Source organism: Papaver somniferum, chromosome 2, assembly GCF_003573695.1.
Source record: "Papaver somniferum cultivar HN1 chromosome 2, ASM357369v1, whole genome shotgun sequence".
Taxonomy (NCBI): domain Eukaryota; kingdom Viridiplantae; phylum Streptophyta; class Magnoliopsida; order Ranunculales; family Papaveraceae; genus Papaver; species Papaver somniferum.
The window spans coordinates 111,524,819-111,533,401 of record NC_039359.1 but is presented as its reverse complement, the minus strand read 5'-3'; positions in this window follow the sequence as shown (position 1 = coordinate 111,533,401).

Below are 8,583 nucleotides of genomic sequence, written 5' to 3'. Positions count from 1 at the left end.
AGCCAAGGACGCCAACTGCTAGTTTTCCAAAGGTCACCGGAACGACTGCTTTCCACCCCAATAAATACTACTCAGTTTCATCCTCCAAAATCACAACACTATTTCATCCAATCAAAATTTTTTTCATTTCAATCACTTTTGGTTTTCAACCCAAAATCCCGACTTTGGTTCTTCTAAGAAAGATATGAAAATCGATGAAACCTTATATGAAGGAGAGAATGAAATGTATGTAGAGATTTTGCATCAAAGGGATGAAGACGCAATTGAGGATAGAAGGCGGAAATTTTTTATGTTGTAATTACATTCAAATGAAAAGATGAGGGTACCCAAATACACCACAATCTTTTAAATATGAACCTATAAGTATGATACCAAGTGTGATCATATATGGAAAAAGTCGAGAGAGTACGACAACTTGATATTCACTTGATAATAGTTACAATCTGAAACCGATTTACTATATGACCAATATCAAGTGATTAGGATTAACGCACAAGTGTATTTACTTTATTATAATATAAAAAAAATTATAATGCGGAAGTAAAGTAAATAACACAACACAAGATTTTGTCAACGAGGAAACCGCTAATGTAGAAAAACCCGGGACCTAGTCCGGTTTCGAATACTCTCAGAATTAAGCCGCTATAAAAAATCTAATACCAACTTCGTATAGTTGAGACCAAACAGACTACCCCTAGCTACTTAATTTCGTCAGTATCCATGCGCCTTCGAATTTTAGAGTCACACACGTGAATACCAAGTCCTTTGGATCTTCCAAACAACAAAGGAAGAATCTGTTTGGTAACCACTCTAATCAATCTTGTTAGAAGATATGTGACTTGTTGACAAAGGATCATCCGTTTAATTTAATAAACTCCTTTGCCTAGTTAGATCAATATATCTTTTGATTATCGAAATAATCAAACTATAGATTCGCAATGAATAAATATAGATCTCAAAGAGAAACTATAAAGCGATGCCGATCTCATGCAACTAATCAATCAAGTCTATCAAAGATAAATCGATTCTAGTTGGATCCCAGTCGATCAAGGTTTGTGCACTAAATCCACAAGATATAAAAACTAATAAGAATTCTTCTTCGTCTTCAAATTTTCTATTGCCTTCAATAACCTGCACAACAACACTTGAATCGTCTTGTAATCTATCACGCACAGAACGAAGTTTGTTAACAATGAATTATCACACGATGTCTTTAGATCCAAAGATGGTTCTAAAGATATCGTTGCTACTTTGAACAAGTTTGAGTGAGCCTTATATCAGAAGACAAGGTTTTCAAGAATAAACAAACTACGTGCAATCAAAGTTACCACAACCGTTAGTTAATCAAATCAATAATTGAAAACTAATAACACTGCAATTATCTAGTTTCCCACCAACGGTACTCGTAGAGCTTCTTTATCCCATATAAGTCTTTAAACGAGCGGTCGTACAAGATTTCGCCTAATTAGGATACTTTCCTCTCTGGATAGACGGTTCCACCAAAAACAACAAGAAATGAAGTTTTCCTGGCTCTTAGGATAGTTTGCAAGAAATACAAACTCAAGTATTTATAGACCAAGGTTGTTTGGACAACAAGGGAATTCCAAAACCAAAAATATTCTCAAGATATGCATTAAAGTACCTATTTTTCTATTTGCCTATCCCAATTAATGTTAACTAACATTTCCGAAAACTATCATAGAAAAAATTCTACTATTAGTCTACCATATTAACTAATAATATTTTCCAGAGTATATGCTTCAATTGCTGGTAATTAAACATATATGATGAAAATCATAATTAAATGCTTTTCAATATTTCGGACCAGGATTACCTTGAGCACAAAGGAATATCTTTGAACAATAAATGATAAGAGTTATGTACATGTTCAAATATGTCGACATCTGGAAGATTCTCATCTTGACAAACCCAAAACCCTAATTCACACACAACATGAAGAAATATGTGAACCATGGATATCGGTTTTGAAAAAATGGGGGTCTAACAACCACACCAAATATTTCTCTTAGCAATCTGTATGGACTAACTCCAATATACTTTCAAGAGAATCAACTAGACAGTCAGACTCAATCATAAGAAAAGTATATCAAGGAGTTATATCTCAATTTATCAATTCAATACTTACTCAAGCAAATAGCAATCTGCGAGTCTAATTGAATACAAGAGAAATCACTTGAACGGTACCAAAGACCAATGTTCAAGGATCAATCAAAAACCAAAGGTTGGATTTACCAATTGATTGATTCAACGCACAATCTGTGATTTTTCAATTATATAACAAAATATAATACGGAAAATAAATAACACAAACACCAGAAATTTTGTTAACGAGGAAACTGCAAATGCAGAAAAACCCCAGAACCTAGTCCAGATTGAACACACACTGTATTAAGCCGCTACAGACACTAACATACTATAAACTAACTTCGGTCTGGACTGTAGTTGAACCCCAATCAATCTCACACTGATACAAGGTACAATTGCGCTCCTAACGTCTTTGATCCCAGCAAGATACTACGTACTTGATTCCCTTAGTTGATCTCACCCACAACTAAGAGTTGATACGACCCAAAATCGAAGACTTTAATAAACAAATATGTATCACACATAAAATTCTATAGGAATTGATAAATCTGTCTCCCACAGAAATATCTTCGAGTTTTGTTCCGTATTTTGATAAATTAAGGTGAACATGAACCAATTGATATAACGAAGCTATATTACCGAAGAACAACCTAGAAATATCAATCACCTCACAATAATCTTAATCGACTAGCGAAAGAAGATATTGCGGAATCACAAACGATGAGACGAAGATGTTTGTGACTAATTTTCTATCTTTCCTATCGGAGAAATTCATCTCGAGCCAATTTTACAATTGTACTTAATACGATAGAAACAGAAAGATCAGATCACGCAACTACAGAGAAAATAGTTGGGTCTGGCTTCACAATCCCAATGAAGTCTTCAAGTCGTTAACATACAAGGTCTCGGTAGAAACCTAAGGTTAAAGGAGAATTGACTCTAGATTATACAACTAGTATCATACAAGAGGTGTGGGGATTAGGTTTCCCAGTTGCTAGAGTTCTCCTTTATATAGTCTTCAAATAAGGGTTTGCAGTCAATGCTACCTTGGTAACAAAGCATTCAATATTCACCGTTAGATGAAAACCTGATTAGATTCAAGAATATCTTCCAGACGTTAGATCGAATCTTAGCTTGTTATACACAAATGAAATGCACGTTCATTTAGGTTTGTGTAACCATACCTAAACGTGTATGTTAGAGCATTGTTCGGTTGAACCCACCAAGCGTTGGTATGTCAAGTTTGGTTGTCATATTTTAGTGAATCAAAACTCATGTTAAGAGTAGCTTGATTATGTACTAGAGTCAACTTCGTATAGGTTATCTTGAAAGTATTAGGATAATGAGACATTACAAGTATTGCGAAGACTTGAAGATGTGAAGAAGCAAGGAGATACAACGACATCAATCATCCTTCCACTTGAGGTTAGTGATATTTGACTTGAACTGTTTCATTCCCTAATATATCTTTCAAGTCGTGCATATTGAAAACAAAACTGCGAAGCATATTTGAATTCTAGATAGACATGGTATTAAGGAATACAGTACGAGGTTTATTGCTCAACCATTAAACTTTGTAGATAAGACATGTCCATAATCATTTGAATGCTATTGTGATTATGTATGGGTATAAGGTGAGGATTTCATCATAGGGAACAATGTTTTACATATGTTCTAAGGAAGTAAGTTCATAAACTTGTTTGTGAATCGAAAAGGAAATTGACAGGCGTTATTGGTTTTGTTATTTGTTGCATATCTTATGAACAACCAATATGTGTGATTGAGTATAATAGTTAACGACTTGTTGTGTTCTTTCAAAAAGGCCTGACTTATGTATTGGTATGACTTTTATTAGTGAAACCGATCTTAAGTAATCACCTGAGATGGTATGATCGGGTTTGTTATTTTATGTCTGACCAAATATGGGAAAGGGGAACCGATCCTAGTAAGAGGTGTAGTACATCACAAAGGGTAACCGATCCTTGTATGAGGTGCAGCAAGGTTTATAACAGAAAGGGGAACCGATCATATGAACATGTGCAACCCGTTTTTAGGAAAAGGGGAATCGATCCTATGGACATGTGCAACACATATAAGTTAGATACCATATATATGTGGGGAACCGATCCTACTACCTAGTCAACCGAATTCTGGAAAGCTAGTGTGACTATGCACAGTACTCACATGGAAGGTAGAACCGAAACTTGTTTTGGTAGAACCGTTAAACCTATGATTATGATTGAATGTAATTTGATCAATAGCATAGTTCTTGAAAGTCAGATGAACCAATTCTAAACTTGTTTGGAAGTGTGGAAAATCGGTTTCAAGGTTATAAGTGTGAAAGAGAACTTACAAAGTAAGGATGTCGACATACTTTGAACATGTGCTATGAATGTTTATTTCTTTAATTGTTCAAAGTTATTCCTTAATAGATAAGGGAAGAGAATCTCAGGATCGAAACATAAATAAGTTAAGAATCTTTTAATTAAGATTATTAATTTCATTTTGTAGGGAAATAAGAATTACTAATGTGCATTTACTAATTAGAGATTTTCCGAGAGATCTCGATTTTCCAGGAATTATGAAAACCGAATTTGTGCTTTAATGAATATATTGAGAATATTTTCGGTTTTGGAAATTCCTTGGTGTCCAAACTTCCTTATCTATAAATACTTGAAGTTTTCCTTTCTAGCAAACTAATCTTTCGTAACAACAAGCTTCCTCTTTGTTGTGTTGTTACTGGTGTAGCCGCCTATTCGGAGAGGAGAGTAACCTAATTAGGCGAAATCTCTTACGGTCGCTCATTTTAAAGTCTTCTTTGGGATTGAGAAGCCCTAGCGTGTACCGTTGGTGGGAAACTAGATAATTCCGGTTTATCTTTTGTTTTCATTGATTTGATTGACTAACGGTGGTTGAACTTTGATTGCACCTAGTTTGTTTATGCTTGAGAATCTTCTCTTCTGATATAAGATTCACTCAAACTAGTTTAGAGTTTCGACAGGGATGTTTAGACTGTTGTTAGTTCTAAAGACGATTTTGTGATAATCCATTGTTAACAGACTCCGTTCTGTGCGTGATTGATCACAAGAGATTCAAGTGATTGTGTGCAGGTTATTATTGAAGATCTAAGAATATTTGAAGACGAAGAAGATATTGAAGATTTCTGATTTGTGGGTTCATAATATTTGGTGTGCACAATACTTGTTTCGGTAAAAGAGGATCCAATTAATAATCGGTTTATCCTTGTGATAGATTGGATTGATTAATTGAGTAGATCGGCATCAACAAAATTCTTTGGATTAATAGTGTTGTTGTCTTAATCTTAAACGATTACTTTGGTAATTGAACATAAGATATATCTAAGGACCTGACGAAGGAGTTTATGTTAAGATAAACAGAAAACCTTTGTCCGACTCATATCACTTGGTTGAAGAGAGTTGATACCAAACATATTTGTTGTTCCTTTACTGTTTGGAATATGAACCAAAGGAATTGTTCCAAGTACGTGACTTATTTATAAGTTGGAGGCGTGGGAATATAGAGGGAACTAGGTGAACTATAGGTTTAGTTTTCTGGTATCAACTATACGAAGTTAGGTGTAATTTTGTGTAGCGGCTTAATCCTGAGAGTATTCAATTATGGACAAGGTCCCGGGGTTTTTCTGCATTTGCAGTTTCCTCGTTAACAAAATCCTGTTGTGTCATTTACTTTATATTTCCGCATTATAATTGTTTTATTATAATTAAAGTAAATTACACAAACGTTAATTCATATTTACTTGATAAGTGAATCCTATTGTATTTGGTTAAGTCCGAACCTTTTTATCAAGTAACATACTTCATTATTGTATTGTCTCGATCTCGTATCCATAGACGATCACACGAAGTGTGAACCGATTAGTTGTATTGTCTCGACTCAGTCCATAGACAATCACTTTCGGAAAAATGACTTATAGGTAGGAAAAGTTTTAGCTTGAGGTATATTTGGGTACCCTCGCCTTTTCAGTGTACACCTAGTTGGTTCAACAGTAGTTAACCAATGGTTAGCCATATGAGCATTTTCATATCAACCTTATTCATCTTCACCGTAACTAGTTCAAATGACTCAGGTGAACTAGTTAGATAGTTGTTCAATTGCTTAGATCTCATAGAAGTATATAAGACACAATCGAAATAAAAACGATTTTGATTCACTCGAATCGATTCATGAACATTATAGCCACGATTTGCAAATATGCATTCCTTAGTTTATATATGTCTTAGTTCATGAATAAACCGTTTTTAGAAAATAACCTACTCAAGTACGCATACCGGTACGTATACTTAAGTACCCGAATTGAGTTTTTTTTTCAGTTCACAAACTCCAGCAGAAATTCATGGGATGTGAACTTCCGACAGTACGCGTACGGGTACGCGGACTTAGCTTTTGGACATCCTGAACTAGTAAAGTACGCATACTTTAGTTCAAGGATTTTGGACATACACAAGTATGAGTTCACATACAATGTTTATATCCATTCAAGGTTATATATTCTAAACTCTCATTTCAATCATTGAAACATTCTTAGAAGATGTTAAATAGAGGTTATTCATACACTATTTTTCATCAAAGCGATTTTAAAGATATTGAAATAGTCAACATGACTTTCGTCACTTGTAAAGATGAACTTGGCCAAAGCGAAAGCTTACCAACATATATTTCGAGAAATAGATAAGAGAGGTAAACTCGGCTCGAAATAGAAAATGTGTATAATCGAAGTCTATATAGCAATACGAATTTTGTCTCAAGATAGGAGACATAGTAGATAGACTTTTGAGTGATAGATAAGTTCAAGTCTCCACATACCTTTTAGTCGATGAAGTTCCACCAGTTCCTTGAGTAGTTCTTTGTCTTTGCATGATGAACACCGTGGAGTCTAGATCTCAACTACACTTTCTATCCTAGTCCGAGACTTAGCTATAAGTAGACTAGAAATCAAGACTTATAGTTTTGGTAACTAAACTTGAAAAACAAGCTTGAGATAGCAACGCTTGCGAGTTCGACTGAGCAGTGATCTAACATGTTTTGTTCATGGAACCAATTAAACCATCACGCCAATATATGTTGTGACCGGTTATAACATGATTCCAAATATAGGCTGTAATCGGTTACAGTTTGCTCCTTAAAGTAGCTTGTGATCGGTTACACCTTGCTCCCGAAGTAACTTGTGATCGGTTACACCTTGCTTCAGGTAGCTTGTGACCGATTACAACTAACTTGTCAATTCATCTTGTGACCGGTTATACCTTGGTTCCCAAAGTAACTTTTTACCGGTTACAACTTGCATTCCAATATAGATTGTGATTGGTTACACCTTGAATTCCAGATTACTTGTGACCGATTCCAACTAGCTATACGTTATAGGCTATGACCGGTTATACCTCAAGTCTCAACAAAGTTAAGATAGGTTCTACCATAGTCATCTTCCATTGGTCATCCAAAAGATATTCAATGAATAAAAAGACCAATCATGATTTTCCTTTCGATTGTGAAAACAAGTTCATACATCTACTTCCTTAAACTAATGTAAAGATACGTAGTTTCCAGGATGGAATCACACTTATATGATTCACACATAATCAAATAACTATACAATAGATTATGTCGATGTCGTATTTACGAAGTTCTAAAAGATACGCATTTATACTTCGTAATATGTTTCCTTGATACTTTGATTATACTGTTATGACCAAGTCTCATCACTAGAGTATTATATACAATATATACATCTTCACATGTTATGTTTTCAAGATAGAACGACTTCAAAGATACGTTAGGAATGGAACCAAGATCAAGTCAATATTACTAACCTCAAGTGGAAGGATGATTTCATTGTTGTAGTCGTTACTTCTTATCATTATTCAGGTAGTCATGTGCAAAGGCTCTTCCGTTTAACTAATAAACTCCTTTGCCTGGTTAGATCAATCTATCCGAAGTAGAAGAGTTCAGATTTTCAATCAATCAATGACATCAAGGATGATACCATAGCCTTTAGAACCACAACAAGTTATGACTAGAAGATGGACGTGGATAGATCGACATTTTTACCACGACAAGATGATGCAAGATTATTTTAATCATGGATGTGTGTATTCAAACGCAGATTTTCAACATCGATTCTGCATGGGTCGTAACTTAACTCAAAGGATTACTGCTGAGTTTTATCAGGTACAACCTTTATTTAATTATCAATACGATCCACGACATGTACGAGGCTTTACTACTGAACAAAATATCACTGCAGCTCTCTGAATACTACGTTATGGGGTACCGACGGATTCCACATATGAGTACATCCGTATGGGCAAAACAACCGCATTTAGGTATCTCAAAATGTTTTGTGAAACAATAGTCGAGAATTTTTGTCCAGCTTTTTAACGAAAACTTACTCATATGGGGAAAAGAATTAGATCCATTGGATAATTAAATTCAGATTTA